At 31.8% G+C, this 27,121-nt stretch overlaps 1 long non-coding RNA gene across 1 annotated transcript; it reads right to left on the bottom strand.

Moving 5' to 3' along the window:
- Positions 1-22,606: 22,606 nt before the first annotated feature.
- Positions 22,607-24,815, bottom strand: LOC143055884 (uncharacterized). The gene is made up of 2 exons (XR_012972159.1): positions 24,351-24,815; positions 22,607-22,778 (listed from the first exon to the last, which is right to left on the bottom strand). It is a non-coding gene; the product is annotated as an uncharacterized LOC143055884 (long non-coding RNA).
- Between the last annotated feature and the right edge of the window lie 2,306 nt (positions 24,816-27,121).

The following is a 27,121-nucleotide window of genomic DNA, read 5'->3' on the forward strand; positions in this document are numbered from 1 at the left end:
GAAACAGATGATATCTGTGATCGATTATTTGACGGAAAAAATCTTCAAATACTTAAGATGACAAACAAACAAAAAAAAAGCAATTGAAATAACAACTAATATTTTGTATTGTTAAGGAGACAATATGATATCTATAAAATTCCAACAAAATCAAATGACGATTTTGATACAAATATGGTCGGAAATTAATAATATAACAAATATAGCCTTTGTATGAGGTCAATACAGGATATATCGACCCAAAGAAGTATATCGACCTCGGACTACGTTCTCAGTCAATATACTTCTTTCAGGTCAATATATTCTTTTATCATATGTTTAGTAGTAAATACAGTAGTTTTGCATGTTTGATAAATAGCCTGCTGTTTAATCCGTATCGCGCTACTTTGGTGTGCACCCTTTATCGCATACCCTTTATCACACCCTTACCCTTTATCGCATACCCTTTATCACACCCCTACCCTTTATCACACCCCTACTTTTTATCTTTTTTATTTTTTTACATAAAGTCAGTTTTGGATATTTTTTTTGCTTATGAAAAATTTTCCTCAAAATTTTGTTTAATGACGTCATTGTTTGGTATGTGACGTCACGAACGTCGTTTTCATATTGTATGTGACGTCACGAACGTCGTTTTCATATTGTATGTGACGTCACGAACGTCGTTTTCATATTGTATGTGACGTCACGAACGTCGTTTTCATATTGCATGTGACGTCACGAACGTCAAGTTTTCATATTTTTGGCACACTAAATGCAACTATAAAAAATACAAAAATAAACAAAGTATTTTTAAAACAACAGCACGCAAATTGTAAGGTAACCAAGGTGCTTCGGATTAGTAATTGAGCAGTTCTTTTAAGGCCTTTGAAACAAGACAGAAGTAGAACTGAAGGTAACCCAGTGCTATGGAACAGAAAACAGTTCATATAATACTCTTCTGTTGAAACATATGATAAAGCGTATAGGTGTCATACCACCAATTAAAAGTCCCTATCTGTTCAACCAAATTTTGCAATTTTCACAGCTTTCTAAATATTTTACCTTAAGTTTAACTTCATAGAAACTAGGTATATCCTGAATTGTACAGGTGTCACCTTTCTGCATGCCAATTTTCAACATACATTCAAAATCATATAAGAAAGCAGAGAGCTTCCGAAAGGAGGTACCACTAAAAATAACCCCTGGTTTTCTGGAAATCTTAAATTAGTATACTATGGAGCGCATTAATCCTCAATTTTTAATGCAAACTCATAGACAGATAAATTTTGGCTCAAAATGGTCTTAATATATTTCTCTTTCAACAAAACTTTCATTTCTGCAAATTTGTTGTTTAGTTTAGGTGAACAATGACATCAAATGCACTATTTTTTGTCCGAGTAGGCCTACTTTCTAACTACGTTCTAAATTTGAGGGAGTAATTGGTGGTATGACACCTAAAATACATGGCAAAATCCGTATCATATTTCGTATCATCCCGAGACATCAATATCAGCTCGTTTAATCCATGCGTCGTTCGGTCACGCGTTGTCTTATTTTTGATATACAAATACGGCGATTAGTTATACTATAAATAATCGAAAAAGGAAAAAGAAAACGAATAAGGAAACGAAAAAAACTTTTTGAGGAAAAATATTTTGAGGAAAAAAATATTTTGAGGAAAAAAAATTTTGAGGAAAAAAAAATTGAGGAAAAAAAAATTTGAGGAAAAAAAAAATGTGAGGAAATTTTTTTTTGAGGAAACAAAATTTTGAAGGAGAAAAAAAAAATCAGTTTGGACTTGTAAAATTTTTCAAAATTTGAATATCGAAAAAGGAAATGGAAACTGAATAAGGAAATGAAAATCGAAAAAGGAAATAGAAACCGAAAAAGGAAATGAATATTGGAAAAGGAAAAAGAAACCGAATAAGGAAATGAAAATCATATAAGGAAATGAAAATCGAATAAGGAAACGAAAATCCAATAATGAAATAGAAACCAAATAAGGAAATAGAAACCAAATAAGGAAATAGAAACCGAATAAGGAAACAGAAACCGAAAAAGGAAATGAATATTGAAAAAGGAAAAAGAAACCGAATAAGGAAAAAGAAACCGAATAAGGAAAATGAAACCGAATAAGGAAATTGAAATTGAATAAGGAAATGAAAATCCAATAAGGAAATAGAAACTGAATAAGGAACTAGAAACCGAAAAAGGAAATGAATATTGAAAAAGGAAAAAGAAACCGAATTAGGAAATGAAAATCGAATAAGGAAATGGAAATCAAATAAGGAAACGAAAATCCAATTAGGAAATAGAAACCGAATAAGGAAAAAGAAACCGAATAAGGAAATGAAAATCAAATAAGGAAATGGAAATCAAATAAGGAAATGAAAATCCAATAAGGAAATAGAAACTGAATAAGGAAATAGAAACCGAATAAGGAAATGAATATTGAAAAAGGAAAAAGAAACCGAATAAGGAAATGAAAATTGAATAAGGAAATGGAAATCGAATAAGGAAATGAAAATCCAATAAGGAAATAGAAACCGAATAAGGAAACAAACTGAAAAAGGAAATGAATATTGAAAAAGGAAGAAGAAACCGAATAGGGAAAAGAAAATCAAATAAGGAAGTGAAAATCGACTAAGGAAATGGAAATCGAATAAGGATGATAATCGAAAAAGGAAAAAGAAAACGAATAAGGAAATGAAAAAAAAAATAGAAGAAAAACTTTTTGAGGAAAAATATTTTGAGGAAAAAAAAATATTTGAGGAAAAAAAATTTTGAGGGAAAAAAAATGAGGAAAAAAAATTTTGAGCCAAAAAAATTTTGAGGGAAAAAAAATTTTGAGGAAAAAAAAAATTGGAGGAAAAAAAAATTTTGAGGAAAAAAAAATTTTGAGGAAAAAAAAATTTTGAGGAAAAAAAAAAATTTGAGGAAAAAAAATTTTGATGAAAAAAAATTTTGAGGAAAAAAAAATTTGAAGGAAAAAAAAAATTCAGTTTGGACTTGTAATATTTTTCAAAATTTGAATATTGAAAAAGGAAATGGAAACGGAATAAGGAAATGAAAATCGAAAAAGGTTATAGAAACCGAATAAGGAAATAGAAACCGAAAAAGGAAATGAAAATTGAAAAAAGAAAAAGAAACCGAATAAGGAAAAAGAAACCGAATAAGGAAAAAGAAACTGAATAAGGAAATGGAAATTGAATAAGGAAATGAAAATCCGATAAGGAAATAGAAACCGAATAAGGAACTAGAAACCGAAAAAGGAAATGAATATTGAAAAAGGAAAAAGAAACCGAATAAGGAAATGAAAATCGAATAAGGAAATGGAAATCGAATAAGGAAACAAAAATCCAATTAGGAAATAGAACCCGAATAAGGAAATAGAAACCGAAAAAGGAAATGAATATTGAAAAAGGAAAAAGAAACCGAATTAGGAAATGAAAATCGAATAAGGAAATGGAAATCAAATAAGGAAACGAAAATCCAATTAGGAAATAGAAACCGAATAAGGAAAAAGAAACCGAATAAGGAAATGAAAATCAAATAAGGAAATGGAAATCAAATAAGGAAATGAAAATCCAATAAGGAAATAGAAACTGAATAAGGAAATAGAAACCGAATAAGGAAATGAATATTGAAAAAGGAAAAAGAAACCGAATAAGGAAATGAAAATTGAATAAGGAAATGGAAATCGAATAAGGAAATGAAAATCCAATAAGGAAATAGAAACCGAATAAGGAAACAAACTGAAAAAGGAAATGAATATTGAAAAAGGAAGAAGAAACCGAATAGGGAAAAGAAAATCAAATAAGGAAGTGAAAATCGACTAAGGAAATGGAAATCGAATAAGGATGATAATCGAAAAAGGAAAAAGAAAACGAATAAGGAAATGAAAAAAAAAATAGAAGAAAAACTTTTTGAGGAAAAATATTTTGAGGAAAAAAAAATATTTGAGGAAAAAAAATTTTGAGGGAAAAAAAATGAGGAAAAAAAATTTTGAGCCAAAAAAATTTTGAGGGAAAAAAAATTTTGAGGAAAAAAAAAATTGGAGGAAAAAAAAATTTTGAGGAAAAAAAAATTTTGAGGAAAAAAAAATTTTGAGGAAAAAAAAAAATTTGAGGAAAAAAAATTTTGATGAAAAAAAATTTTGAGGAAAAAAAAATTTGAAGGAAAAAAAAAATTCAGTTTGGACTTGTAATATTTTTCAAAATTTGAATATTGAAAAAGGAAATGGAAACGGAATAAGGAAATGAAAATCGAAAAAGGTTATAGAAACCGAATAAGGAAATAGAAACCGAAAAAGGAAATGAAAATTGAAAAAAGAAAAAGAAACCGAATAAGGAAAAAGAAACCGAATAAGGAAAAAGAAACTGAATAAGGAAATGGAAATTGAATAAGGAAATGAAAATCCGATAAGGAAATAGAAACCGAATAAGGAACTAGAAACCGAAAAAGGAAATGAATATTGAAAAAGGAAAAAGAAACCGAATAAGGAAATGAAAATCGAATAAGGAAATGGAAATCGAATAAGGAAACAAAAATCCAATTAGGAAATAGAACCCGAATAAGGAAATAGAAACCGAAAAAGGAAATGAATATTGAAAAAGGAAAAAGAAACCGAATTAGGAAATGAAAATCGAATAAGGAAATGGAAATCGAATAAGGAAATGAAAATCCAATAAGGAAATAGAAACTGAATAAGGAAATAGAAACCGAATAAGGAAATGAATATTGAAAAAGGAAAAAGAAACCGAATAAGGAAATGAAAATTGAATAAGGAAATGGAAATCGAATAAGGAAATGAAAATCCAATAAGGAAATAGAAACCGAATAAGGAAATAGGAACCGAAAAAGGAAATGAATATTGAAAAAGGAAGAAGAAACCGAATAAGGAAAAGAAAATCGAATAAGGAAATGAAAATCGAATAACGAAATGGAAATCAAATAAGGATGATAATCGAAAAAGGAAAAGAAAACGAATAAGGAAATGACAAAAAAATTTGAAGAAAAACTTTTTGAGGAAAAATATTTTGAGAAAAAAAAAAAATTTGAGGAAAAAAAAATTTGAGGAAAAAAAATTTTGAGGAAAAAAAAATTTTGAGGAAAAAAAAAATTTGAGGAAAAAAATTTTGAAGGAAAAAAAAAATTCAGTTTGGACTTGTAATATTTTCAAAATTTGAATATCGAAAAAGGAAAAAGGAAAAAGGAACCAACTTGTGTCTGGTAGATTAAATGACCACGTTCGATAACTTCTACCAGATAAGTAATGAGCCAGTTAGAGCGATGGGGTGTAATTTACACCCGGTCAAAGCAAGAGATGCATCATAATATTTTCTTTGAAGTCGGCCGCGTTTCCATTCCTTTTAAATATACAATTCCTTGAATAAATATACCTAAAAAGGCATAATTATATTAAACTAGTATCATCCCACGCAAACGTACCATCGCTACATCTAAAGAAATATTCTGCTGCGACATATAAAGAAATAAACAAGTTAAACTTTATGCGACTAAAATTAACGTGTCTCAAGAAAGTGAACTGAGAAGAATGACGTCACGAGTACGCTGACGTCGCTTTATATATACATCAAGTCATAATTATTACATGAGACAATATCTGAAAAAGTCTAATTTTTGGAAATAAGAAAAAAACAAAAATTTTTTTTTAGACCCAGTATTTTAATAGCACAAATCGAAGAACACACATTGGGGATCTAGGAACTGTTGTCTGTAATTCAAACAATTGTTTAATAAGGACAAAAGGTTTAGAAATATACTTAAATATAGCCAGATATGTCGGTAACATGAAAGAATCTTGAGTAACAGCACAACGGTAACAGGACAGAGTTGGTAACAGAAAGGATTTTTCTGATTTATTTTAAAGTTTAAGAAAAATACACCATTTTAAATTGGTCACAACTGGAAGATAACAGCAAACAATGTCATTTATCCTTTGAAACTGTATTTGCAAGATGAAAAATCTGCCTAGGTAAGGAAAAATTCTAAAATAAATTCCTTTCTGTTACTATCTACTAAACTAGAATTGCACAATGTTCTCTGCTGTTACCAAAAGCAAAAAACCTATTTTTTTTATTAAATATACTGTATATTATTTAGAAATTTATTTAATATGATGGTGATAACTTATATTAAATAAAATGGTTGGCATATAGTAGATTAACTTTTCGATTCTTCAGTGAAATTGTCTTGAACATCCTTCCTGTTACTGATGATGGTTATGCTGTTACTTTTTATCAGGTAACATGACAGAACGTAACAGAAAGGAATTACGCGATAGTTTTTGTCCTTTTTATCACATTAAATGTAAGTGTATTTCCTGTGACATATAACTTTTAAAAAGATGATATAAAAACACACTTAATGCTGTGGTGCACACTTAAAAATATTCTCAGAAAGTGTAAGAAAAGGCTGTAACAGGATAGAACACCAATGAGTATTTTTCTATAAATTCTTACCTTGGATGGGCTTGAATTTTCAAACCTGGCCGCCTTTCCAACTATTTCTTTGTACTAATGCATTCAGGAAATGATGCTCTTCACAATACATAATGGGAAAATAACTCTTGGTCTTGTAAACGTTTCCACAGGTAAAAAAAACCCAGTGGTAACAGGAGGGAAATCACCCCTGGGGACAAATTTTTTTTCTCTTAAAATTTGCAAAATTTTATTACATGCTATAGTTATAATATAAAAAGACAAATTAGGGGCAAGTTTATTATATAATATATCATATATGTGAGAATCGGACGCCTGTTTAATTAATTTGGATATTATTTGAATGATTTAGTTTTCAAAAAAACACAGGGGACAACATGATTTTAGGGGGGGTTGAACATTTAAATTACAATATTTTATTGGAAGAAATATAAGAATGAGTGTTTAATTGGCAGGCCATGGTGCATTATATAATTTAGTTTATACTGAAACTTAAAATTTTCAAAAAGGATGGTTGAATAAAAAAATAATTGCCGGTGAAGTGCGGGACATGGAAATTAGACTTTTTCAGATATTGTCTCACATAACGAGCGTAAACTACTAATTTTGGAGTCCCTTCAACATGCATAAACGACATGTAAACAATCAATTTCCGGTGACATTCCAGAAATGTACTTTTAACACCATATGTAAACAAACGGATAACTTACAATGGAACCAGATGGAATTTAACAGGGGTGTGAATAACGAAATATCTTAACAAAAATAAATAATAACAATATAACATTTGAGACCATTTTAACTTATTTATGGATCATAAAAAGGACATAATAAGGAACCAATTTCTGGCCGGCACAACAGCTTTTACCTTAATTTTCAAAATAATGATAACCATTTAATATTGAAATAAAAACTACAACTCCAAATTGGCTCAATATTAAAAAAAAAATAATGTATATGTTGAAAAGTTTAGATCTTCTTTTCAGTATTGATTTTTTCATTCTTCCATGCCTGGTACTTCATGATTAAAATCTTTTCATCAACTAACACATTTTCATGGGGATATTTAACACACAGAGTAGGCTTACATAGGTGGTTAAGGTTGGTATGGATATGAGAGAAATGGAGGAAGGGTGTGGGTAAATAATGAGAGTTAGTATGTATGGATATATGTTCTATAGGGAGAAAAAGGAAAATTGAGTAGATGAGGGTAATATTGAGAGTTGTATGTAAAGTAGTTGGGGACAGAATGTTAATTTCTTTATAAGGGCTTGATGTACTGGTCTAATGGAAGTGCAGTTTTTTTTTTCTCTTGTGTAGTTCTTATTTTCTTAAAAAATCTGGAGTAAACATTTTAACTTCTTAAAGTACTGCTGTCAAAAATTAACAAGTTAACAGCCTTTCTTGTTACTGATTATGTGCTGCTTATAAATTAACAGTGTAGCACTTCTCAGTGATTAGATAGGGTTGCCGCTTTTCATCAATTTTAGCAGCATTATCTTACAGTTATAGATGCAGTGATCAACACACTTAACACCTGATTAATGTTTCTTTCATTCTGAGAAAATTTGCTTTCCAGTCTTTTATAAATTTCTTGGTCTAATGTTTCTTCTGTATATTTGCTGTTAAGTTTGTAGTTCATTCTCATCATATGTGGTTTTTATCAGTCTTAGAAGGCAGTAATAGTGTGTAGGGTGTATGTATCTAACATTTCATGGTTAATTTCCAACAGTCAAATCAAGTCTGTAAGCATATATGCTTTATTATACCAAGTACAAGCAAAATACAAAATGGGTCACTAAGACATTCTACATTGGCATACATCATTTTACATCCAAGCCTCTTTTAAACTTTTCAAAAACAGCCATGGTACTCCTGTCAGTGTTTGAAACAAAGCAAAGTGGAACTAGCTTACAGTGACCTTTTAACACCTACATCATGAAATTAGTACCTACTAATTTGTACTACTAGTACATAGTAATATCACTGTCTGTCATCTTGACTCTTGTGTAATCTCGGATCAAGAATATTGTGACCTGTTATGTTTTGTGCACAGTATACCTTTAAAATGAAGGTACATTATCATTAGACAATAATCAACATTTGATAGTTATTTCAAAGCTATGTGGAGGTAATCTGAGCAGCATTTGTGTATGACATAAATGTGTCATTTTTCATGCCAAGACTTGCAAGGCAAAAAGAAGAACCATATTGCATTAGATACCATAATCGTTTATTGGGAAAGACAGTACTTTGACATTTTCATAGCTTTCTTTTGGTTTTACTCTATTGTTGAGTTACTGTCGCATTGTATTTGCCCAAACGGTGACATATTCTTGGATCCTTTTGAAAACCTTCAAGGAAACCAACTAAAACTGGACTACTGAGTACATTTGTACTTTAATAAAAAAAAAAAAAATTTCACTTCTTACCACAGGAAACTTGGATACAATGTTTTTATTTTAATTATTGTGGTAGGTTTTTCAGTAGTTATTTTATAAACATAACATATCAGTAATATCATTGGATACTTGATTACATGTATGGGAAGTTAAGTCGCCATCTGTGTTGCGGGTTCACAGATACTATACCTTCCAAGCTGTATGAAATGTATGTCTTGATATTGTTTCAGTTTCGTTTAAAACGCATCCCAAGTTATATTTTTTTCACCATAAACAAAATTGGTCCAAAGTATAATGACAGTAAGTGTGCAGTTAAATACTTCATTGAACTATAGTTTTCGCCTTTGACAGTCACACTCCTAATCTTGAGTAGTATCTTTAAGAACATCAAAACCATTAATACGTAGTAAAACTATTCAAGTTGTACACCATTTGTTGAATTATAATATTTTATTATTTATCAGTATTAAATTACAAGTATTGTTTAGTACATATGAAAGAATGAAGCAATACAACTATAGAAGATTTAAGTTTAATCAATCTAGCGTACATTGCTGTTTTTCATGTAACAATAACGTAATGTAACCGTAGCCTTAGTAATTATTGTTACATAAATTTACATCACACATTTTGGCTTATTGTAACTTTGGCTGTGTTGCGTCGCCACCACAGGCGTGTTGAAAAGAAAAACCCGGGACACAGAAGTACAAACAATAGACTATCTACTCTGAAAACTAAAAGTAAAATAGGAACATGGATCACGAAAACATGCAGGGGCAACAACAGATAGTAAAGAAAACGTTCTTTTTGCAAGAGACTTTCAGTGAAAACAATTTGATATGAAGACAATGTTTTGTTTCCGTTTTTTTTTTTTTCAAATTTCCAACATGAGGCATTTGCCTCATATGCCTCAATGTAGTTACGGCCCTGAATGTATTTAGGACATTAACTTAAGTAAAAAATGCAATTCATCTTCAAGTTCTTTTTTTGACTACAGTAACTATTATCTCTACAGTAAAAGGTGGCCTTCAAATATATTGTGATGAGATATATTCAACCATTGGTATCCATCAGATGTGGATCCTCAAAAATTCTAAAGATCTACTGCTTAATCTTAGACAACAATCTCTGCAATTTTGAAGCAACATTAAGACTTTTGATTTTTCTACGCTTTACACTACTTTTTCCTATTGCTCAATTGAAAGATCGACTTACCATCTCATTAAACAGAGCTGTTTCTATAAACAAGAGTGTACACGCTGAAATGTCTCGCCTTCTTTACTAATCATTGATATTATGTTGATAGTCCTAAATATCTATACCTCATTTTGTGTGTCGCTTCTCTTCCTTCCACAATAAATTAATCATCATGCCTCTGTGTCCTTTAGGTACCATGAATAGTCGCATTTGTCATCCATTCTTATGACTATTCAGTTTGGATTATTTTGGGAGAAAAACGAAAATGTAGGTATCCGAATATTGTTTCCGTTCTCAAACTGACTTTTAAGTCAGACATGACTACCGGATTTAACACTGAGAACCAATTGTATGATAGATAACAAAAAAGATAAATAAATAAGCCAATCAGAGCGTTGTCCATATTGTGGTTTTTAGATCGTAAGAACCACAACTATTGTACCTCGATTTTAACTCGTACATAATTTTCATAGGTACTTGGACGGGGACAGGACAATTATTTTCGCGTGTATACTGTGATAAATGTGATGGCCATGGAGAAGAAACTTTGAATTGATAGTTAGAAAATGAAATACACTTTAATATTTGTAATATAGATACGTATGTTCAAAGTATATAGACACGAGAAAATAATGGAATATAACGGAAAACAAAATAATAACGGACTTCAAAAAAAAAGAGAGGGCTTAAAAATATTGTCCTGTCTCCATGTATATACGATTTCGCTTTTAAGTCAAACAGGACTTCCAATTTTAAACTAGCACATAAATTTAATAAGAGTACTTGGGAACAGGACAATAATTATTGCGTTGATAGAGACTCTCCAAATAATATAGGCTTATCAGCGATCGTCTAGGAGAAGAAATTGATAGACGTTACGCTCGATGTTGGTGACGTTTTCTGATTTCATTCACTTATGACCAATAATCTGCTTAAAATAAGAAAAATACCGAAAAGATCAACTGTTTTTTGGTGTTAAAATCTTCGGAGCACTCAAATCATAATTTTTAAGGTGTTTTTTTAGTTTTTATTCCCTTTTATAAATCAGCTTTCCAAAAACAAACGAGAAAAATCTCATGTTTTTGCGTGTAGACGGGTAACATCCTAATATTGTTTTTGAGGGTTCCTCCTAATTTCGGATACCCACAAATAGATAAAATATAAAAATTATATGTATATACCATTTTAAAGAGGAACGTTAGGGCTTTGTGACGTCATATTTGTATGACGTAATCGACGCCATTTTTGAATCGAGTAGACCTTGGAAGACGCCATTTCAGCTTGTAGACACTGAAGGAAAATTATAAGCCCTTTGCGGCATCACAGGTAAGAATCTATCGATAGCGAGATAATTTGTAATCAAAGTCTTTATATCGAATATCATTATGTAAAACAAACTTGGAAAATGCTTTAAAAACATTGATTCCCAATTTTAAAGAACGAACTCCATGAGAACTTCGACATCATAACCAAAATCAAAGACCCGAAAAAAACTGTCACAACAACGTTTAAAAAAAACATGATCTACTTGAAATTATCAATACCGAGTAAAAATATGTAAAGCATGCTATCTAGTCAGAAAAAAATACATGTCCGGTAATCTAGAACATCTGAACGGCATGTATTCATATAGCAGTCTCTTTTTTAGCATTACATAAAATCATATTATGTATATGAATCCCCACAGGGATCCCGTCACAAAACTTTTAACTAACGTTTAACGTTCGTAATTTCGATGGTTTTTAAAGAAAACATGAAAAAAAAAGAGGGTTATACATTTCAGAACGGCGAAATGATGCCAATATTATAAATTCCTAATGAAAGAGAAACGGTTGTATGCATTCGTATATATTTTTGTCAATTTATTACGATTTCTAATGCGTTGGAAGAGTGTCTACCAAAATGTCACAAAAACAGCATCTTCGTTTTTCCTCTAAAATACTTAAAACAAGTTGTAACAAATCTTTTGAAATAAGAGAAAGCTGTATAATTGTTAAGAAAATTCAAGCGATAATCGTAAATTCTAAAACCCAAGGAACATTTCGATATAAATAGGATAAAATTATCAAAATAGATTAGTCACATGGTGGTCTACCAAAATGTCACAGCATCGCTTATTTGACGTTATTGACGTTTACATTACATGTAACCTTTTTTTACGTTATGGCGTTTTTGAAACGTATTTATTTTGTTATAAAAACATCTAAAACTTAAATTCAGAATATACGTTTTCTTTCAAATGCTTTTTCTTTCATGTCATTTTTTGTTAAGTTAATGAAACAGAAACTCAGCAACAACAAAAATATACAAAAGTCATGTATATACAAAACTAATATCTTCATTGGAGAAGATTCTTCTCAAATACCACTAGCATCATACATAATGGATATCTGTATCAATTAAAGTATTGAATAAGAAAGTTGAACGTTGTGTATACATGTACGAATACGGACACACGACACATCGATATGTAAACGATCAAATACGGAGATATGTTATACGTGCAGCTAATTGACATTTTGAGTCCCACATTGTTTAAACTGTTTATTAATGATTTGCCAGATATATTATCTAACAATTATGATGATGTCAATTTAAATGATGAAAAGATACCATGTCTACTTTATGCTGATGATCTTGTATTAATATCTGACTCAAAAGAAGGGCTTCAGAAGAGACTTGATACTTTGTGCACATTCTGCAAAGATTGGTGTATGGAAATAAATGTGAAGAAAACCAAGATTATAATATTCAATAGGAGTGGTAGACTCCTTAATGAAAATTTTAATGTAGGAAATAATTCTATTGAATGTGTTAAACAATACAAATGTCTTGGCATAGTCATCCAAAATACTGGAAACTTTAATGAAGCCAGGAAACAATTATTCCAAAAAGGTCAAAAGGCCAGTTTTAAACTTTATAAAGATTTGAAATCATCTAATCCTCCTATTAAAACTCTTTTGCATTTATTTGATCACTGTATACAGCCAATTGTAACTTATGGTTGTGAAAATTGGGGTGTTATTAACATTACTTCTAAAAGGAAAAATTTGTCCCTTTATGACATATTTAAAGATTGGGAGTTTGAGAAGCTAAATTTAAAATTTTGTAAGTATATTATTGGTGTTACAAAGATGTGCACAAATGTAGCAGTCCTGTCTGAATTGGGTAGATATCCTCTTTATATAAATTTGCTAACACATATGTTTATGTATTGGCATAGACTAGAGAATTCTCCATCTGATTTATTGAAAAATGCTTATGCTGAGTTAAAAATGATAGAAAGTAAAGGTCAAACCAGTTCCAATAATTCATGGCTCTCTAATATCATTTTCTACAGTGAAAAATTGGGTATTGACCTAAATATATGTAAAAATCTAGGAAAAAATAAATTTAAAAACTATTGAAAAAACAGCTCAAATCAAATTTTCAAAATGATTGGGAGAAAATGCGAGATTTTTATTTACAGAATCAAGGCAAATTGGACACTTATTTTTCATTCAAAAAGTCATTTGACTATGAAAATTATTTAGATTTAAAGCACCCACAAAAACATTTATTAACAAAATACAGACTTAGCAATCACTGTTTAAGAATAGAAACTGGCAGACATGAACGAATTACCAATGTATGTGGTAAATATGAAATATTACCTGGACATGAGAGGATATGTTTATATTGTAATACAAATTGTATTGAAAATGAAATGCACTTTCTTCTGGAATGCCCTATTTACAATAACCTCAGAAGAGATATCACTGATTATATAAAAAAATACCCCAGTTTAGATAGTTTAAATATAAATGATCTTTTTTCATGGATCATGATTAATGAAGATAGCAGATTTCTATCTATTTTATGTGCATACCTGGATAAAGGCCTGCAACTAAGAAAATCAGAAAATTAGTTAGATACTCTAAAATATATCAAAATTATCTCCCCTTGACCACTGATCCTTTCTTCATGCATTTGAATTTCAATTATTATTTTATGTTTCTTTAATCACTCTGTAATGTTTATGTCATGTTGTAATTAATGTTATGCTCTTAATGGGCCCTTTAATTTGGAAAATAAAAATATTGTATTGTATTGTATTGTATTGTAGGGTTAAAACCTTACGGTTTCTTATCTATTTCTGAATTTATAATTGGGTACACTTACTTACAAATACATTTTGTAAATGGTAATAATTAATACTCCCAAACACTTTTTCCGTTTTATGATTAATATTTTAAAAGTACATATATGTATCTAATAAAAATCATCGACACTTTATGCTGCCTTTAAATACATAAATATTGACGAAGAAACTTTTGGACATTAAATCAACATTCGGTATGGGCTTTGCTCATTGTTGAAGGCCGTACGGTGACCTATCGTTGTTAATGTCTGTGTCATTTTGGTCTCTTGTGGACAGTTGTCTCATTGGCAATCATACCATATCTTCTTTTTTATATGTTCGGGATATCTAGGTTGGCATGTCAAATATTCACCTCAACATGTCTGATATTTAAGTTGACTTGTCAGATATTGAAGTCAATGGAGTACATAATTGTGTCACCATACTAAACAATAACAAGCAAAAAAAACCGCAACGCAAGCTCTTTCACGCCATGGACTCCATAGTAGAACAAAAATACTACTAGAAATAATCTGTATAGTGTCAAAATATATAAATAAGGAGATGTGGTGTGGTTGCCAATGAGACATCTATACGCTAGTAAGACTTAGAGTTCCAATGACGAAGACAAATGCAATTAAAGGTTACCATTACATACGATCTTCAACAATGAAAAAAGTCATATGTTATAGTCAGCTATACAAGTCTTGATATCAATATAAGAAAATTTTAAATAAAGATTGATTCAAATATTGTCATTTTCCGACTTGTAGGTATCATGACAGTCATATCCAAAATTCAAAAACTGAGAGCTGAGAATAGAAGAGAACAAAAACGCAAATGGAAACAAAAGAGTAAAAATGACCAAACAAAAGCATTATCAAAGTCTTCTTCTGCAATCTGAAAAAGGAGACAGAGGGAAAAGGATAGGAATAGTAAAATAGAAGATATAGAGAAAAGAGCAGCAACAACAAAAAGAAAGCACAAAAGTAGAACTAAAAAAAAAGATCAAATATCAGCAAAAGAAATAATTGAACAGACCTTAAGGGATAGAAAGACAAACAGACAGCGTATATGGAGGGAAAAACAAAAACAAAAACAGCCGCAATCGCCAGTACAATTGAATTTGACCACGGCTGAAGACAAAAACGATCCATTTAAAAACAAAATGAGCCGAAGCCGCGCGGTAAGAAAATTGAAACGAGCCTTACCTGTAACGCCAAATAAAAGAGTAGCTACAGTTAAAGCATACCTTTCAACAAATAAATCGCCAACAGCAATCACACTGCAACGCATTGGACTAGTTCCTTCACACGAAGAAATCAAAGAATCAAAACTTAATGCGTCAGTGGTTGAAGATATTAAAACTTTCTTAAGTAATGAAAAACTCAAACGCAACGACCAATCACGTGCATCTGTAGAAGTATTAGCTGCATCGGTGTCTGGACCTGCAGTTGGAAATTGCAGAGCTAAGGTTGATTTAGCCAAAAAACTCGGAGTACCTGTAAGACGTATTACTAAAGGGTTTCGCGTACGGTCAAGGGTTCTCACATCGATCAGACAAGTCTTCTTACGAATATGTCAAAAGAAAAACGAGGTCGGATAAATTGTCTGAAGAAGTACGGAAAATGATATACGATTTTTGGTGTTCCCCTGAAAATTCTCGACAGACGGGCAATAAAATAGATGTCAAACGTGTTCGTATTGGGATAAAGACATACTGCAGTCATGCAGTTAAAATTTTGGAGAAAACACAAAGTGAAGTATTTTTATCTTTTCAACAGACTCGCCCTGAAATTAAAATTTCACAAAGAACATTTGAGAAATGCAAACCATACTTCATAAGAGCCGCCAGACCCAAAGATAGAACAACATGCTGTTGCAGGTATCACCTTGAAAACAAATATTTATTTCAATCTTTCAGTTCACATCGGAAGCAACTAATCAAAGATAGTGTTATTGATGAAACAAAATTCGAGTTGTTTGGAACCTTAGCTGAATTATGTGCCCCAACATTATGTCCGATTACAGAGGGGACTCGACATCTTAAAGAGTGCTAAGAAAGAAACTGCCCAGCTTGCGGTGTACACCTACTAAAATTCAGTGAATCAGAACTGTGCATCTCTGATGATTGTTCAAATCTGCAGTGGAAGAAGTTTGAATACATCGACATAAAATCAAAAACTGGTATTAAAAAAAAACTTACATTGGTAGATAAATCTACAAAACCAGGTCAAATGGTGGAACACATGAAAACCGTATTATAGACATTTCCTGGTCACAGTTTTAGGGCAAAATGGCAAACAGACCAATTGAAGAAACTCGTTGAAAACTTGCCTGACAATTTCAGATACGTTCGGCTTTAGAACTGTTTCAATTTGCACAGTCACGATTAACAACACCGCGGTTATATGCTTGCAAACGACGAATTTTTGAATATGTAGAAGAAATTCCTAGAAACAGAAAATCGTTTTTAAAAACCAATAAAGGGGATACGGACCATACATCGCGTAGAAACAAAAAATCTACAAACGGTACTTGTTCGAACCGTGTCGTGCTATTGCGACGGGTGCCTTGAGGGTGACCATTGTTTGTTTACTGATCAAGTTGGCATTTCGTTGGAAGTCAAAATAGAGGCAGAAGATTCAAATTCAGAGGACGAGACATTAGAAGATGACAGTAATGAGACAGTAGCTGATATGATAAATTCCGGTAACATTTTTGCAGTTTTATGTGATGATGAGGAAAATGATTTCTTCCTCCTTAAAGCAACACCGGGGAGTCATATGTTAACAGGAGAAGAAACTTTCCCTGAAGGAACATCTGTAATTAATGGACATTATTTCATGAAGAAAAAAAATCACGTTTTAAAGTATAGTCTTTTGAAAAATCAAAAAGCAATTGTCCCGAGCGCATCGGTGTTGTATGTATGCCAAGACAGCAGTTTAAAACGAAATACGCTCGTTTTAACCGAAGAAGAGAACAATAATATTTTGGAATGTGTTAATCTATGTGAACTGATTCCTTGATTGTCATTTGAAATTTATATTGTGTCACCGCTTCGTAATGTGTCACGGCACAGGATGAGAGCACTACATAGAACTTTCTCAATATTAATTCAAAAGTGTCCAAAGCAGTAATATATATTACATTGAAGAATTTTGTTATTGTTATTTATTTCTCCAATTGATACTAAAAGATGTGATTTAGAAATGTATAAAGCATAATTTATCTTTTTTTCTCGTGTTAGTTAAATATTACATTATACAATTTTGTATTTTGTTTGTGATATTTTAGAGAAGTGCAAATATAAGAGATTTCACACGGGAGAAAATCACATGACACTAGAGTACATAATTACTTATCACTTAAATTGTATTATAATCAGGAACATAAAATCATTTCGTTGAAAATAAAGAATGCACCAAATAAACATTTAAATAAGATACCATCAACGACCAAAAAAAAAAAATAACAGCAAAACAAATACGGAACAAAGTAAAACATGAAATATAAAATTGAGAATGGAAATTGGTAATGTGTCAAAGAGACAGCAACCCGTCAAAGAGCAGACAACAGCCGAAGGCAACCAATGCAGCGAGAAATACCTGCATCCGGAGGCGAGCCTTTTACAACCATCCCATTCCCCCCAAAAAAATCAAACTTGGCAATCAAATATTGTCATCATAGAATGTTGACAGACATTAAAATCTTACAATTATTGAAAATACGCGAAAAGTCTAAGAATTGTAAGGCGTTTCTCCTCTTCAATACGATTTTCAACAAAAAAAAAACCAGTACCGGTAAACATTATTTTGAAACAAATTGTACATGAATGCATACGCGTGGACTTGAATGTAGCGTATATCCGACATTTTCGAACACCATAGGTATTCCTTATATTTCCATTTGTCTAGAGATCACCTGACATACACCCATATCTCCTTTTATTAACAGAAAACCAAGTGTTTAACGAATATACCGGACGTCAATATCATGATATTACAAAACGTCAATATAATATGATTTTGACGTTAACATACGACTTACCAAAAGTGACACCAACATCGAGCGTAACGTCATAGCTAATAGCAAATACACTTTAAATTTAGTATACGTATGTTCATAGTATATAGAAACGCGAAAATAATGGAATTTAACAGAAAACAGAAATAACGGACTCTGGAAACAAGGGAGAGGGCTTAAACTGTTTCCAAGTACCTATGAATTTGACACCTTTTCTGAAATTCTCCAGATATGAAATCGTTTGCTGAAATTTGCCAGACACAAAATCTCACAAGCTCTAAATGCCCGCGATTTCGCGGGTGTGTTCTAATATAGCTTTATTACAACTGTCACATAAACTTAACATTAACCAGGAAAACTTAACATTGACAAATGAACAATGAAAATGAGGTCAAGGTCAGATGAACCATGCGAAGCAGACATGTACAGTTAACAATTATTCCATACAACACATATAATTGACCTATTTCTTATAGTTTAATGGAAAACAGTCCAAAACACCAAAAACTGAACATTGAACCGTGAAAATGAGGTCAAGATCAAATAAAAACTGAGTGACTGCTATATAGATCATAAAATGTTTCCATACACCAAATATAGTGGACCTATTGCATAAAGTATTAGAAAATAAGACAAAAACTCAAAAACTTAACTTTTGACCACTGAATCATGAAAATGAGGTCAAGGTCAGATGACATCTGCCAGCTAAACATGTACACATTACAATCATTCCCTACACCAAATATAGTAAACCTATTGCATACAGTATAAGAAAAACAGACCAAAACACAAAAACTTAATTATAACCACTGAACCATGAAAATGAAGTCAAGGTCAGATGACACCTGCCAGTTTGACATGTACATCTTACAGTCCTTCCTTACACCGAATATATTAGACCTATTGCTTATAGTATCTGAGATATGGAATTAACCACCAAAACCTAACCTTATTCACTGATCCATGAAATGAGGTCAAAGTCAAGTGAAAACTGTCTGACGGGCATGATGACCTTGCAAGGTACGCACATACCAAATATAGTTATCCTATTACCTATAGAGAGAATTTAACATAACAAAACATTCTAATTTTTTTTCAAGTGGTCACTGAACCATAAAAATGAGGTCAAGGATATTGGTCATGTGACTGACGGAAACTTCGTAACATCGGGCAGCTATATACAAAGTATGAAATATTTAGTTCTTCCACCTTCTAAATTATATAGATTTTAAGATGTTAGCTAACACCGCAGCAGCCTCCGCCGGATCACTATTCCTATGTCGAACTTTTTGCGACAAAAGTCGCAGGCTCGACAAAAATGTGAATCGTTACGGTAGATATGATTTTTTTGTTTAGGCTGATAATAATTCTTATTTTGTGGAGAACCACAATGCTTTTATCAATAAATAGAGTGAAGATGATATTGTCAATTGCTACACTTTATAAACCACATAATATTTTTTTTGAGTTTTGAGAATTGACATTTCAACAGATAGTCGGTATCCAAATGGGTACTGATTATGCACCCCTTCTGACCAATTTGTTTTTGTACTCGTATGAAGCAGAATTCATTCAGAACCTTCTAAAAGACAAAAAGAAAAAGCCCCTTGCAAAATTCTGTAATATAAAAAAATGTGGTATGATTGCCAATGAGACCGTTCTCCACAAGAGACCAAATGACACAGAAATTAACAACTATAGGTCACCGTACGGCCTTCAACAATGAGAAAAGCCCATCCCGCATATGTAGTCAGCAATAAAAGACCCCGAAATGACAATTTAAAACAATTCTAACGAGAAAACTAATTGCCAAATTTATCTACAAAAATGAAAGTGGAAAGTTGACTTTTAGATATATTGATGATGTTCAATCACTGAAAAACCATAATTTAGTCAGTATTTGCATCTCATATATCCCAGTGGACTTAGGAAACTACTGATACAAGAATGACTGATTGATACATGGTTGTTTATCTCAATACTATTGATACAGATGGACAACGTTAACTTCACTAGAACATTAACTACAAACGGGACGATTTCAACTTCTCAATTTCCCATTTCAGCAGTAACATACCCTCTGCTCCGTCGTATGGTATTTGACTATTTGCATATCTCAATTGATAGGTTATTCTCGTGCATGTTCACACTATACTGACCTCATATTCAGGAGTGTTCTCCTTACACAAAAACTTCTGAAAACAGAGTTAACAGGAGGAAATATTAAAAATGACACTCCATAAATTTTATGGAAACTATCACGAAATGGTTGATCTATACTATTTGTCTGTGTCTTAACTAATTAATTAAAAAATTACCACGTCTTAGTCGTCTGTCCGAATGTGACCTATTCCCGAATATGACTATTATACCGAGTATGAATTAGCATTGATATACGACGTTTCTCGATATTTTCTACAGCCAACATTCATGTATTTAATTTTGATGTTTCTGTTATGGTTTTTGTTGAATAATATGTTATGTCTTATCGTTTGTTGTCCAAATAATTATAAGATAGCATTTCAATACCATCACTGTCATGAACATTATTTGGACTGGTAATGTGAAAATAATTGTATAGAGTCGAGATTACTATTTGTTACGTAAGTGTTTCACTATTTGTGATGTCCTGTGGTATCTGTCGTTGATAAAAGATGTTCGTTGTTGTACTGCGGTTTGCATGTTGTGTGACTGTCGACATTTATATTATTTGTTTGTGCATTTCTCTGTGATGAGTGTTCTTGTGTGTGTTTGTGCTGTATTTCTGTCACGTAGTGTTGTCATTATACCGATGGTTTCTTTAATATTTTCATTATAAGTGGGAGGTTTTGCTAGCAATAAAACCAGGTTCAACCAACCAATTTTTCTTAAAATGTCCTGTACCAAGTCAGGTTTGTGGCAGTTGTGCTCAATTACTAGTAGTTCGTTTATATGTATGTTGGCGTTTGTTTTTGTTGCAAATCAGTGTTCCTGTTGTTTCTTTGCTTTCCTCTTATAGTTGATGTGTTTCATTCGGTTTTAGTTTGTAACCCGGATTTGTTTTATCTCAATCGATTTGTGACTTTGATCACCGGTATACTACTAATGCTTTTATTTTGCAGTTTTACAACTTTCAATCTCTATTTATAATTCATGTTCATTTATAGTCTATACATTTTAAAAATCCATAAATAAGTAGACAATCGAAAATAAAGCAAGACCAATACAGTAGTGAGTATAGTTAAGTCCTGAAGTTGGAATGAGTCATCATAACAAGTTAGCTAAGTTCGAACAACTGTTAGCTATGTTGTTTTTAAAGAGTTAGCTAATTAAATAAGTAGTTATTAGGAGTTTGTTAAGTTGTTTTTACGAGTTTTTATGTTGTTATAACGAGTTTGTTTAGTTGTTATAATGAGTATTTAAGTTGTTGTAACAAGTTATATACGCCAAGTCGTTATAACAACTTTGCTTAGTGGTTTTAACGAATTAAAAATAAAACTGTATCCTGGCACTAACCGGCTTCCGTACTACAACATATGTACTTTCACGGTACTGCAAACTGTCGATAGCACAAGGTCGTGTTTTTCTCTGATTGTTAATGACGTCTTAAGGAGAAATCACGAAATAGCAAAATGGCTTGAACCGGCCACCATACCAATGAGACTCTCCAAAATAGACCAAATGACGTAGAAACTAACAACTAGTTTTAGTTGTCATTTGTGAAACAGTGCCACACGTGCACCTCGTGAAGAAGGCATGCAATTTCAATACGTTAGGGTTTTGGTAGGGAGTCATTCAATTTTGCTTTCTTTAATTTTCTATGACATTTTTCTATATTCTTTTTTATATTTTTTTTTAAAATGAAAATCAGGAGTGCAAATAAGATAAACATCCACAAAATTCTAAATGAATTGGATGTAACCAATTATAGACAACCATGCGTCCTTTATTCCCCATTCTTTATATTTTAGCACCTCTTTATTCTCTTTTCTGTATTTTTGGGTCAATTTGTCTCTATTCTTCATATTTTTTGCCCATTTTTCTATATTCTGTAAATCGCTATCCGCACACTCATTACTTGTTCCTAAAATGCCCAGCATGATATTTAAAAGTCGTAGGATAAATTTATCATTACCCCAAAATGTATATATATGTTAGGTCGTATACAAGTTGCGATTTTGGACATACAAAAATATTAATTGTTAATGTTATAACTTGTACCATGTCAAAATACAAATTATAGCATGTACAATGTACTCGCTCGTATTATAACATGTACAGAATATTTCTAAAAAATAATTTTAAACAAAATTTGACAATTTAATTAAAATGACTTATTTAAGGAAAAAGTAAAGCAGAACATACATATTGAATAATAAATCTATATCAATAATTAAAAGTTCAGAGCGTTTAAACTTTGTAGAAAAGCGATTGCAAAGTTTCAGTAATGTTTTATTAATTCACGGCTTATTTTGGCTTTATGCGTTTTCGGGTCATTGTCAAAACAAAATATGTGTTAAGCAGTTAACATTGTCTACAGCTGTGTGATTCTGTTTGAAGGTATAGCATACATTTCCTCAGTGGCAACAAAGTAAATAACTGTTTCAGCTAAAACAAAAACAAAAACAAAAACAAAGCAATTCAAATTTTGAGTTACACCGCTCCCCATCTTTTTGAAACAAGCAAAAAATTAAGCAAGCTCTCGTATGCATACCTTATCAAAGCCAAAGAGCGAAAATGGTTTTCATTTGACCACGCTAATCACACGAAACTCTTAAAAGGTATAAAGTAATTATAGTCAAGCGCTGGATAGCACCTGCGGAAACATTGAACGGTAAATGTGAAATTATTTCAAATGTGAATTTGCTGTGATGTTGTTACTAAATTGTTGTCTCGTCAGCAATCATAAACAATCACCTTTTTCATATGTTGATCATGTATAATTAAAGCTGACCATATAGTATGGGTTTTTCTCATTGTTGAAGACCGTATGTTGACCTATAATTGCTTAGGTGGTCGAGTAGTCTAGCGTGTCGGTCACAGTGCTAGGTGATTTGGTACCAGGATATCTCAGTAGCATGAATTCGAATCCCAGCAAGGGAAGAAAAAAATGCTTACGCAAATTTACAGATCTAAACAACATTGTTGGACTGTTATTTAGACAAATTATATATACAGAATGTGTTTTCATCCTTGTATCACCATCAATGTTTGTTGTAGAGTCGTCATTGGTTCAGACGTACTTATAACATAATTATTTCTATGGCTGCATCTTACATTAATTTGTAGGATCCTTTACAATAGATAATTCAGCTGATCTGTAACAATTCCATCTTCATGCCATATATATCATGTACTGTGTCACGACGCAAGATTAAAAGTTTAAACTGACGAGGAAAGTTAACCCCCGGCCACCAAAAGCTTTATTATTATAGAGCCTAGGTGATCGAGTGGTCTAGCACGTTGGTCACAGTGCAAGGCGATTTGGTGCCACAATATTTAAGAAGACTGAGTTCGAATCCCGGCCAGGGAAGAACAAAAAAGTTTCTTACGCAAATTTACAGATATTTTGAAGAATAATATATGCATATCTTCCTCCTTTGAACTCTGATGGATAGCTGTTTCATTGGTAATAAATGCCACATCTAAAATTTGAAATTAGACAACAAACTTAATCAAAGTACTGCAGTACTGAACATCAGATGACAGCAAGTTCTTGTGGATTGCCAAAAGCACTTGTCACAGAATAAAAACAGGTTAGTACATTATGTACAGAGAATTTTTTTTCTGGGACAAGTTTGTGCATGGATGATGAATAAATGACAGGAAATTCAACCTGACTGTTATGACTATATATTGTAGTGATACAAATCAGTATCGTACATTGGTTTGTTGTTATATATTATGTTCATATAACAGTTACATGTATATATATTTTTCATCCATTTGTATATCATTCTTTTCTACTTTTGTAATAATAGTGCAGTGCAAGTGCATGGTGGACACTCTTCTGTAAAATTCGAGAGTCGTGTCTATTTATAACTGTTTTAATTTTCAACAATTTTATTTTTTTAAAGCATGGATACGCATACGCTTAGAGTACATCCATTTTATATCAATCAATATCTAAAAATACCACACTTCCAATACTAATTCAACAACCACATGCACATATATTACCTAAAATTATGATAGGGCGAAGCAGTCCAAAGCTTTTTAGAAAGCTCAAACTTGTAGCTTTGTTTAAATTCAGTGCAGCTGGATAAATCTCTTTAGTGTACACACTGAAGTCGTCATTATTGAGAGCCAATATATCATCCAAATATCTAAAAGGGTTTTTAACTTTTTGTATCAGATGTTGTTTCGATGAGTACCTGCGTAATTTAGTCATAAATTGTAAATCATTACACAATACAGAAACAGATCCACAATAAAGGGTACACAGCTAGTTCCCTTTAGAATTCCGATAATTTGACAATATATGGAATCACCATAGCGAACAAAATGTTATTTAGTAAAAATTCAAGGGCAGTTATAGTATCAAAGCAGGTCCAATTGACAAACTAGTAGTTCTTTTGTTTGTTTTTACTAAAAATGACAGAAAAGAGTTTGACTTTTTTATGCCCATAAAGGACTACTAGTGTGTATAATATACATCTTCTGCTTGTAAAGAAGTAGCTTAAAGTGTATGTTTGTTACAGATGTAGTTTTCCAAAAATGGGGTCAGATAGAATTTTTTGAGAATTTGTTATTTCCTTTTGCAGAAACTTAATGTAAAATTTCTGTCAAACAATAATGATATTATTAGCAGCCTTTTAGTCGGGACAAACACAAATTCCTTGGCGAGTTCTGTAATATTATGTTTGAAGCGAGATATACGGTTATTAATGTTGTAAGCGTAAAACAGTCTTTACAATTTCATTTACGGTGCTTTTTGTCCACAATATCCTTTTTGTCCGTTTTGCTTTTTGTCCGATAATTTTGCTTTTTTTCCGACACTTTTGCTTTTTGTCCGCAATTTGGTTTTTTTACAACTTCTTGCATGATTATGCATGGCTTTAATTCAAGTGCACAGTTTTACAACTTCTAGAATGATTATACATGGCTTAAATGCAAGTGCACAGTTGGCCTTTTTAACTTCTTTTTGGATTCGAACGTCACTGATGAGTCTTTTGTAGACGAAACGCGCGTCTGGCGTATATACAAAATTTAGTCCTGATCTCTATGATGATGAGTTTATTTACAACCACTGGGTCGATACCACTGCTGGTGGAGATTTCCCCGAGGGTATCACCAGCCCAGTAGTCAGCACTTTTTGTGCTGACACGTATTGTCATTGATATGGTTATATTTATAAATTAACTGTTTACAAAAATTTTGAATTTTTTGAAGTACTAAGGCTTTTCTACCTCAGGCATAGATTACCTTAGCTGAATTTGGCAAAACTTTTAGGAATTTTGGTCCTTGAAGCTCTTTAACTTCGTACTTTATTTGGCCTTTTTAACGTCATTGATGAGTCTTTTCAGTGTAGACGAAACGCGTGTCTGGCGTATATACAAAATTTAGTCCTGGTATCTATGATGAGTTTATTTACAACTTCTAGCATCATTATGCACGGCTTTAATTCAAGTGCACAGTTTTACAACTTCTAGCATGATTATGCATGGCTTTAATTCAAGTGCACAGTTTTACAACTTCTAGCATGATTATGGATAGCTTTAATTCAAGTTCACAGTTTTACAACTTCTTGCATGATTATGCATGGCTTTAATTCAAGTGCACAGTTTTACGACTTCTTGCATCATTATGCATGGCTTTAATTCAAGTGCACAGTTTTACAACTTCTAGCATGATTATGCATACCTCTATTATGAGCATTTATAATTTTGACATACATTTAGTTTCGCCCGAGAAGAGTGCAACATAATGCAAAATATATAGGTATGCAAGTCCGACGTTATTATCTTTTGCTAAATATTTCTTTTATTTCAGATGCGAAGATTCAAATTTTGCATACTAAAGCTTTATGTCACAATGACATAATTTTCAATTGATTTAATTTTCGTTGTTTTATCGGAATATCAAAAAAACTTTTTATGGCACTTGGTCCAAAACTGTAAAAAGCTGAAATATTATAGCTTCAAAGATTGAGGAAATAAAAAACATAGGTCACTGATACTGTGCTTTTTGTCCGATAATTTGGTTTTTGTCCGTTTTGCTTTTTGTCCGTTGCTTTTTGTTCGTTTTGACCTATATCCGATAATTTTGCTTTTTGTCCGACATTTTTGCTTTTTGTCCGTTGCTTGTTGTCCGTTTTGCTTTTTGTCCAATAATTTTGCTTTGTGTCTGACACTTTTGCTTTTTGTCCGTTGCCTTTTGTCCGCGTTTACTCTTGTTCCCATAACTTTGCTTTTGGTCCGACACTTTTTTTGTCCGCTTTTGCTTTTTGTCCGTTGATTTTTGTGCGACATTTTTGCTTTTTGTCCGTTGCTTGTTGTCCGTTTTGCTTTTTATCCGATAATTTTGCTTTGTGTCCGACACTTTTGCTTTTGTCCGTTGCTTTTTGTCCGTTTTGCTTTTTGTGAGACATTTTTGCTTTTTGTCCGTTGCTTGTTGTCCGTTTTGCTTTTTATCCGATAATTTTGCTTTGTGTCCGACACTTTTGCTTTTGTCCGTTGCTTTTTGTCCGTTTTGCTTTTTGTGCGACATTTTTGCTTTTTGTCCGTTGCTTGTTGTCCGTTTTGCTTTTTATCCGATAATTTTGCTTTCTATCCGACACTTTTGCTTTTTGTCCGTTTTGCCTTTTGTCTTCTGATTTTGCTCTTTGTCCGATATAAACATGTGTATATTTTTTGCAGGCTTCATTTTAAACTTCGAAAAACCATGCTCTTTTAGAGTTAAAAACAGACTATTTTATAAATGATTTGTTCATGAAATATTCGTTTCTTTCG

The sequence above is a fragment of the Mytilus galloprovincialis genome, chromosome 13 (genome assembly GCF_965363235.1).
Source record: "Mytilus galloprovincialis chromosome 13, xbMytGall1.hap1.1, whole genome shotgun sequence".
Lineage (NCBI taxonomy): Eukaryota > Metazoa > Mollusca > Bivalvia > Mytilida > Mytilidae > Mytilus > Mytilus galloprovincialis.